Consider the following 10,419-nt stretch of genomic DNA (forward strand, 5'->3'; position numbering starts at 1 on the left):
ACTGATTCAGAATGCCTTAAAACCAGGTTGTTTCATTTTAGCGAATTTACCTATGGGAAGTAGCTATTACCGTAGGTCTCATGGTAAGACTTGAGCCCTGGACCATTTTACTTTTTCATTTTGATGGTAAAAAGAGAAAAAAGGCCAAAAACACTACTCGTTCTGATTTTTATACAGGAGGTTTCACGAGAGGTGTCTCAAATTGATTACGGAAAAACGGCTTAACGTACAAGGATGAAATAAAATTATTTCCCGCTAAATTGACCCCAAGGAATAAAGTAAAAATATATTATTAACTTTTTCTCAATACAGAGTGTGCCGAAAACTGAGGGTAAAAACGCTGTTTTCGGCACACCCTGTATTGGGAAAAAGTTAAACATATTTTTACGTTATTCCTCGGTGTCGATTTAGCGGGAAATAATTTATTTCATCCTTGTACGTTAAGCCGTTTTTCCGTAATCAATTTGAGACACCTCTCGTGAAACACCCTGTATATGTATTAATATTTCTATACAAACACATATCAATATACTAAATTACTAATGTTTTTTTGCGGTTAACGGCTATTGGTTACAGATAAAATTTAAAAAAAAATCAAATTTAAAATTCCCATGTTATTCTTACGGAGAATAATGTAAAATATTGTAGTTTGCTTGTTTATGGATATATTTTCATCAAACCTGGCTAACGTATTTATTTTATACTAAGCTATTAGTATTTTACCAAACACACACTAGCCTCCCTGTAACAGCAATCCTAGGTACTCGTTTAGTCTGATGTTATTTGAATAGATTTTAATTATATATCAATTCAGACAAATGGAAATTCGCTTAGTTTGCGGGTGTCCTGTGGCGGGGGTGTTTCGATTTTGAAGTGAATTGACTTTGTGAAGGGCCTTAAGGGTTATTATTTATAGCCAAAATTATAACATCAACTGAAATAAAATATAGATACTGGTATAACTTCAAGCTGACTGTGACACCTTTTAGCTGCTGATAAATAGTTAAATGGATTTAAGTAAATGCAATTCACGTTAGAAATTATATTTAAAGACACAGCCTACACTTAATACTTGGCTCAGGACCAAGGATTCAATATAGGTTGAATAACAACACCAACTCTAGAGGGAGAGTTAATGTTTGGCACCTGTGGCTCGCTCTTTACGTTCATCAGGGATTACATTACGCCAGACTAAACTGAAAACCAAATCTGGGTAGATGACTGATATTTGGCACTTGTGGCTTGCTCTTTACGTTCATCAGGGATTACACCAGATGAAACTGAAAACCAAATCTGGTTAAATGACTGATATTTGTGACTTGTGGCTTTGCTCTTTACGTTCATCAGGGATTACACCAGATGAAACTGAAAACCAAATCTGGGTAGATGACTGATATTTGGCACTTGTGGCTTGCTCTTTACGTTCATCAGGGATTACACCAGATGAAACTGAAAACCAAATCTGGGTAGATGACTGATATTTGGAACTTGTGGCTTTGCTCTTTACGTTCATCAGGGATTACACCAGATGAAACTGAAAACCAAATCTGGGTAGATGACTGATATTTGGCACTTGTGGCTTGCTCTTTACGTTCATGAGGGATTACACCCGATGAAACTGAAAACCAAATCTAGGTAGATGACTGATATTTGGAACTTGTGGCTTTGCTCTTTACGTTCATCAGGGATTACACCAGATGAAACTGAAAACCAAATCTGGGTAGATGACTGATATTTGGAACTTGTGGCTTTGCTCTTTACGTTCATCAGGGATTACACCAGATGAAACTGAAAACCAAATCTGGGTAGATGACTGATATTTGGAACTTGTGGCTTTGCTCTTTACGTTCATCAGGGATTACACCAGATGAAACTGAAAACCAAATCTGGGTAGATGACTGATATTTGGCACTTGTGGCTTGCTCTTTACGTTCATGAGGGATTACACCAGATGAAACTGAAAACCAAATCTGGGTAGATGACTGATATTTGGAACTTGTGGCTTTGCTCTTTACGTTCATCAGGGATTACACCAGATGAAACTGAAAACCAAATCTGGGTAGATGACTGATATTTGGAACTTGTGGCTTTGCTCTTTACGTTCATCATAGTCTAAGACCAGTAGCATAAAACTAGGCCTGACCTCGGCAAAATTAATAACAAAACAAAAACAACTGGAATGTGTTAGGGATGCTTCCCTTAACATTTTGTGAAAATTCCCAATTTTTCCCACTGTAGCAAAATCCGCCATCTTGGAAAATGGCGGACAATCTATAAACACTGCAAGGTTCCACTTAAAAACGTATTGTTCCCAAACCATTCCATCCAGAAAAGTCTAGTTAGTCTTAGATCCTTCGCCATAATATTATCTACAAGAAAATATCATAATAAATAATAGTAATATGACTTTTAATAGTGAAAAAACAAATTACATTTTAAAATATGTAAATAAAAGTAGACATATTCTAACTTTTTTTGGGTTTTCGCCATTATTATTGAGTAAATGCAGATTTTACCTGCAATAAACATGTAGAGCTTTAAATTCCGCTTCATTTCCATATATAATATAGCAATGTTTGAGCAATATTCACTTAAACGGCGAGTGTCAAAGTACACTCTCATGTAACGCACCTGTGGGACCAAAATGCATATAGTGTGGTTGTATGGTTGTATGGTTGTATAAAGTGGCAGAATACTTCAGTTCTGGTGGGGAACATGCAACTTGAGGTGGTAGCATAGTATAGATGTCCCTGAACGTAAAACTGCCCAGACCCCAATTTTTAAGGACCTCGGTCGTCCGTAATGACGTCATCAAGATGGCGGCTGTAAAAGGATCGGTTATAACACCCAATTGCCTGAACCGATTTTAATGAAATTTGGCATACAAGTGCTTGAATACATTATCTCAGACCAAGTTGTCAATGGTCGAGTTTGATTAAGTCGTTTAAAAATGGCGGCCGTTAATAATTAAAATAATACAAATGTATCAGTTTTTTTGTGTTCTCAACTCCCTCCAGAGATCTGCATCAACCTATTAATTTTCCTTGCAATCACAGGTTGTGATGCCGTCTCTAAATTTCATGGAATTCGTCAAATACCCCCACCACAGCAAACCTGCAGACTAAGTGAGTTTCTATTTGCCTGCTTTGATTTTAAATTAAATCTATTTCAATAACATTAGACTTCATGAGTACCTGGGTTTGCTGCCACAGGGAGAGTAATAAAGCAAGTTTTTTATTTATATAATAGTAGCATAGTTTAAAATAAATACATTTGCCAAGTTTCATAAAATATATCCATAAACAAGCAAACTACAACAGTTTATGTATTCTCCGTAAGAATAACATGGCAATAATAAAAAAATTGAACTTTCTCTGTAACCTATAACCGTACAAATACACTTCAATATACTAAATTATTTTTGTTTTTTTGAAGATCTTGGAATTGTTTAAAGATAAATTAGAGAATGTCATGTTTTGATGTTTAAACATAAGAAACCCCAATTTTTACCCCTAAAATCCCGCCTAAAACCCCGTTCCCATGGTCCGATCACGCTGGTTCGCGAACTTGTTCGAAGAAACGTAGGTTTACGCGTTTGTACCAAATGTCATCAAAATCGGATAATTTTTCCTAACGGACACACATTTATACAAACAGCGTGTTCAAAAAGGGTAGGAACAAAATTTACACATTGATCCCTTGTGCCAAAATAAGAAGAACATAGTTTCGTTCAGATATCAACTGTTTTGTAATTTTTTATTCAAATTTTTATCTTTGGATTATTTTGACTGAACTTTATGAAACTTGCTATGTTTGTAAAGGTAGAATATGTCAATTTTAGGTAAAAAAAATTACCTTGGTCCAATTCAAAAATTTAAAATGGCGTTCTTTTAATTTTTAAATACAAAATTATTGAAAATTGAAGATTTTATGAAAAAATGTCAAGGACACTTCTGTTTAACATTTAAAATTCCCTATCAAACGATACCAAGTTCAAAAAATCTTAAGAGGAATGACTGATATATCACGATTTTTAGTTGTATGCCTAAATATAGTCGGAATGAGGCTAAGCTAGCCAGGTTTTCTTCAATTTACAACTAAAAGTCTTAATATTCAAATTATTTTTATTCGATCGTTTTGAACTGGAAGTAGTTTGATAGGAAATTTAAATACTAACCAAAAGTTTTCTTGACACTTTTTCATAAAATCTGCCATTTTCAGTAATTTTGATTTTAAAAATTAAAATGCCCGCCATTTTGAAATTTTGAATTGGACCAAGGTAATTATTTTCCCTAAAATTGGTACTGTATGTAGGTGTTTTTGAACACCCTGTTTATGTGTGTGTCCGTTAGCACAATAAATCACACAAAAATGATCCGATTTCGATGAAATTTTATACAAACGTATAAACCTACGTTTCTTGGAATATGTTCACGAACCAGCTTGATCGGACTAAGGGAACGGGGTGGTTGGGGGGATTTATGGGGTAAAAATTCGTCTTTCTCATTTTTGACCATCAAAACATAGAAATCCCTCATTTATCTCTAAAATATTGTGAACAGCTTAGGCAAACAAATCATTTAGTATACTGATGTATTTTTGTACGGGTATTGGTTACGGAGATAATTTAAAGAATAGTAAATTTAAAATTATTCTTACGGATAATAAATAAACTGTTTTAGTTTGCTTGGTTGGAGATATATTTGATGAAACTAGGCAAATTTATTTATTTTAAACTAATCTATTATTATATTAATAAAAACTCACTTTATAACACTCCCTGTGGCAGCAAACCTGTAGTTTGCTTGTTTATGGATATATTTTATGAAACTTGGCAAATGTATTTATTTTAAACTATGCTACTATTATATAAATAAAAAACTTGCTTTATTACTCTCCCTGTGGCAGCAAACCCAGGTACTCATGAAGTCTAATGTCATTGAAATAGATTTAATTAAAAATCAAATCTGGCAAATAGAAACTCACTTAGTCTGCAGGTTTGCTCTGGTGGGGGTATTTTGCCAATTCCATGAAATTTAGAGACGGCATCACAACCTGTGATTGCAAGGAAAATTAATAGGTTGATGCAGATCTCTGGAGGGAGTTGAAAACACAAAAAAAAACTGATACATTTGTATTATTTTAATTATTAACGGCCGCCATTTTGAAACGACTTAATCAAACTCGACCATTGACAACTTGGTCTGAGATAATGTATTCAAGCACTTGTACGCCTAATTTCATTAAAATCGGTTCAGGCAATTGGGTGTTATAACCGATTCATGGCGACCCAGCATCCTTTTACAGCCGCCATCTTGATGACGTCATTACGGACGACCGAGGTCCTTAAAAATTTGGGTCTGGGCAGTTTTACGTTCAGGGACTTCTATACTATGCTACCACCTCAAGTTGCATGTTCCCCGCCAAAACTAAAGTATTCTGCCACTTTATACAACCACACTGTATACATTTTGGTCCCACAGGTGCGTTACATGAGAGTATACTTTGACACGCGCCTTTTACGTCAATATTGCTTAAACCTTGTTATATTATATATGGAAATGAAGCGGAATTTAAAGCTCTATATGATTGTTGAAGGTAAAATTTGCATTTCCTCAATAATAATGGCGAAAGCCCCCAAAAAGTAAGAATATGTCTTATTTTTTTTACATATTTTAAAGTTTAATTTGTTTTTTCACTATTAAAAATCATATAACTATTATTTAATATGGTATTTTCTTGTAGATAATATTATGCCGAAGAATCTAAGACTAATTAGACTTTTATAGATGGAATGGTTTGGGAACAATAAGTTTTTAAGTGGAACCTTGCAGTGTTTTACAGATTGTCCGCCATTTTCCAAGATGGCGGATTTTGCTACAGTGGGAAAAGTTGGGAATTTTCACAAAATGTTAAGGGAAGCATGCCTAACACATTCCAGTTGGTTTTGCTTTGTTATTAATTTTGCCCAGGTAAAAGTCTAAAAGGCCTAGCCTATCAGGGATTACACCAGATGAAACTGAAAACCAAATCTGGGTAGATGACTGATATTTGGCACTTGTGGCTTGCTCTTTACGTTCATGAGGGATTACACCAGATGAAACTGAAAACCAAATCTGGGTAGATGACTGATATTTGGAACTTGTGGCTTTGCTCTTTACGTTCATCAGGGATTACACCAGATGAAACTGAAAACCAAATCTGGGTAGATGACTGATATTTGGCACTTGTGGCTTGCTCTTTACGTTCATCAGGGATTACACCAGATGAAACTGAAAACCAAATCTGGGTAGATGACTGATATTTGGCACTTGTGGCTTGCTCTTTACGTTCATCAGGGATTACACCAGATGAAACTGAAAACCAAATCTGGGCAGATGACTGATATTTGGTACTTGTAGCTTGCTATTTACGTTCATCAGGGATTACACCAGACTAAACTGAAAACCAAATCTAGGAAGAAGACTGATATTTGCTACCTGTAGTTTGTTCTTCACAATTAGCAGGAATAATGCCAGACTATCGAAAACGAAGACATTTAAAATGTGTCAAGTTTGATGCAGTGTAATGTAACATCAATATAATGCCTAAACGTATTACTAAGACATAATACCGGAAGCAGGTTCCATCTAAAACAATCTAAAAGTGGCCAAAAACCCTGAGACTCACATTACCCAGGAACAGCAAGTACAGTAACGCTGCCCAAAACAATGTACGGTAAATCATGTACAGTTATCTGTGCGGTGACGGCCTAGCTAATAACACACCTGGGCTCCACTACTACACTGCAGTTTTACGTGTTATCATACCGGTAACAGTATACAACTTTTTAAAATTAAATAGTTTAAAGTAATATATTTGATTGAGAATAGACTACTTTTTAAGTAACCTATCTTCAAAACATTATTTTGAATATTCAATGGTATTATGGAACAAATATTCCAAACTTCTAAATCTATTTTAGGTAAACTAACTGAAAATGTTCGCATAGTTCTGAAAAATAAAAATGAGACTAGTGATAAGTGCATCGTCTTCTACTATGAAAATTGTTTTTAGATTTTTGTAATGCAAATTAATTAAATTAGAATTATAATTTTAAATTATATTATACTTATGATAAATCTTACGGAATATTTGTTATGCAAAAACTTTAAACAACTTTACATCTGCTGCTTTACTTTATTTGAGAAAATTTAATAATAGCAAACTAATAAAACCATCATAAGGGAAGCTTATGTTCACTGATAAATAATGAATGAATAAGAGGCTTTGCAACCATCATCGTGTGCTGAAGATCACTTAAGATTATCGCTCCATTCACCGATATATTCACACAGTGAAGCTAATGTTGATTTAAGTAATCAAATTAACATGTACACTAGCAGCAAAACCCGGCTTTGCCCGTGTCAAAACAAATGTCAAAATAATGGAAATAAAATATTGTTTTGTTGATTAATAGAGTATTTTAACTTATTCAAACAATCAATATCTCAAATGAAAGCCTTTATTTCTATGAGTATTTTAAGACCAAGGCATAACAAATAACTAAAATAATGATAATTGTTGTTTATTCGCGATTCAGCAGTGTGCTTCAGCTAAGTCCGATCTTAATAATCAATTGCACAAATTAAAGCTGGTATTTCACTGAAGTTTCTCAGAGCGAAAAAATATAGAATAACATAATAAGAACTGGTAAAATGCATCTTTAATTAATTGAAATAAGAAATCGAAAAAATTAAAATGTATGTGTTTTGGTCAAGTAATACAGTAGATGAATTAATGATGATGCTTGATGGAAAATCTTTGCGTTCATAACTTGAATTTAATACCAAAATTATGAAAATCGGTCGTATTGAAAAGCCAAACGAGTTCGGAAAATGAAAATCTAATTTGACTCCCATAAGAAATGTACAAGGAGAAAGTTGATTTTGTGCATAGCTCGAAATAACGTCAGAAAAATTAATGCCGATGCTTTATGGAAAATCTGTGCATGCATGCTTTTAATTTAAGATTAAAAAAATGAAAATCGGTCGGGTAAAAGAGCCAAAATGACTCGGAAAAGAAAACCCGATATTTAGAAGATTATTTGTGCTTACAAATTAGTTACGCTTTTTTTAGTTAGGGAGTACGCAAACCTCAGTTAGCGATTTTATAAATATATTTCCATAAATAAACCAAATATATTAATGAAAATGTAATCAATGTTACACACTACTTACGAAGTTATTGCAGGCAGATACGGTTACATAATATCAACTCACCATGATCAGTTTGAATGTTCGATCAACTCTATTTCAATTTTGTAGCAGACTGCACAGGTAAAGCTTCAGATAATGTAGTACATAGTTGCGGAAAACTTGCTTAGCCTATGTTAGCAGAGATAATCTGGCCGCAATTAAATGATAACACATTCATTCAGATAACAGCTCAACTGTGCGGACGAAATTCAAACATTGCGTCACTTGTAAATTGAAATTATCTAATCAGGTTGTACGAAAATTTAAGCAAGCTTTCGCTGAACTGTGTTTACAGAAAAGGTTTAGATTCATCATAAATGACATTCTGATCAAACACGTGTACAAAGACAGTTTATTACATGCAATAATTAATTTACATTGGCATACACAATGTGGTAATGATAAACATTGTAATTGGACCCCACGGAAACTACTGTATCTTTCAATAACTCTCATTGGGAAAACTCTGACACTAGTTACAGTGCAGTTAGTAAGACACTTCCTAAATACTTACAAGCAAACCGTATTATGTAAAAACTAAATTATTTTAGCCAGGATTCCAGTAGAGTATATATAATTTTTTTTCGAATTCTCAATTAAATGGGGGGGGGGGTTCCTTATTTAAAAAAATCATCGCGTCATCATTCATGTGCATACAATTTTATTATGTACTAGATATTGGAAACTGATTTCATAATAAAAAATTTTGTTTGTTTGTAGTTAATGAAAGATGTTAATGACTAATTTCATATATATGTATGTCCATTGCTTAATCTTTTCGGCCGTATAACTTCTTTGCAAAAATTAAGTATCACATGCTTTTAATATTGTTAATATGATTAAATAAAAGGTAAATAAAGTAACTTATACAGTTTTCTCCTAGAAAACTGACTATTCTTATTTGACTAAGATAATTGATAGTACAGTTACACATTACAAGAACCATTTTGATAGAACGGAAAATATCATTATATGTCAATATAAGCAAACTGACTAATATAAATCAGAAATAGAGTAGTGTCTCAAGAACGTCACATTTACCTGTGCCTTGCCTATAAAATGTTATAACGCTGGCAGAGATCTATCGATGGGTTCATTCCAGTGTTCTCAGATTTGAAGGAGGAACGCTGATATCGAATTCCTCCTAAGGAATCGATGAGTAACTTTGATTAAACTTCCCTTCCAGTTCTACACAACACGACAACTCTTGTTGTATCGTGCATGGTCTTGGTTAAACAACTAATTACAAATGTGTAAAACCAATAGTAGTATGTATTAAAAGCACGCATTATGTTTTTTGTATTTAAAAACTATGTTGGTTTTGTTGAGGGTTAGGCTGGACAAATAGTTGGCAAGTATCCATTCTGCAGAGTTCTAGTTAAACGAAATCTCATAGTTTTCCGGTGAAGTACTGTATAGGGAAAAATAAATTCGCCGTTTTCTGGAACTTTAAGGATGGTAAGCGTTTCTGGATTATAGTAGTGTTTGCGGTGAAGGACATTGTGGTTGTTTTATGAACGTTTAACGAAATAAAGTGTTGGCAATACCACCTCTGAAAACAAGTGAAAAATTTAATAATTTTTTTTTATATCCAACATTGAATTTTTATACCAGGATACGCACAGGATGTTTGTTAGAGTGCAATCGCACTCGGTGTTTCGTCCAATATTAATATTCTTCACCTTAGATTAATTCTTTTTTAAACATTTACCTCAAATTGTTGTTAATCTTTATAAGAATGATTACTTACAACACAATTTTAGTAAATAGTTCTATCCAAGTGTGTCACTCGCGAGCGTGTGTGAGGTCGAGTGACGCGGACGTGCTCTCAGCTGGAGCGGTGAACACCGACTGACGCGACTGTACCGCGCCGCTACTCACGCACGCGCACGCACACACGTCATTGTTGAGATCAGCTGATGTTGGACCTGCTCCTCAGCAAAGTATTTCTAGAGGCTATACCCGGCTATACCGGTAAAATACCAACTCACGACGAAAACGTTCAGTTCTCTGAAAACGGTAAGGTTTCAGCAAATGACACGAGGTAAATGAAGAAAATGAGATCAAATTAACTCAATTTAATCTTTGTTAATATTCACTTGATTCAAGTCAGCCCAGTGTATCAGAACCAACTCAGAACTCGTTCCTCATCGCCACAAATAGATACAATATTGTCATATAT

General features: G+C 34.1%; 1 long non-coding RNA gene across 2 annotated transcripts in view; it reads right to left on the minus strand.

The window, feature by feature from the left end:
* LOC128983556 (uncharacterized) overlaps positions 1-10,082 on the minus strand; it is a 137,988-nt gene extending 127,906 nt beyond the window's left edge. For both annotated transcript variants that reach the window (XR_008489866.1, XR_008489865.1), the window contains exon 1: positions 9,988-10,082. This is a non-coding gene — a long non-coding RNA (uncharacterized LOC128983556). The remainder of the gene's footprint in view (positions 1-9,987) is intronic.
* Positions 10,083-10,419: the final 337 nt, after the last annotated feature.

This window comes from Macrosteles quadrilineatus, unplaced genomic scaffold (assembly GCF_028750875.1).
Source record: "Macrosteles quadrilineatus isolate MER2022 unplaced genomic scaffold, UCM_ALF_1.0 Scaffold_1__1_contigs__length_201487025, whole genome shotgun sequence".
Classification (NCBI taxonomy): Eukaryota; Metazoa; Arthropoda; class Insecta; order Hemiptera; family Cicadellidae; genus Macrosteles; species Macrosteles quadrilineatus.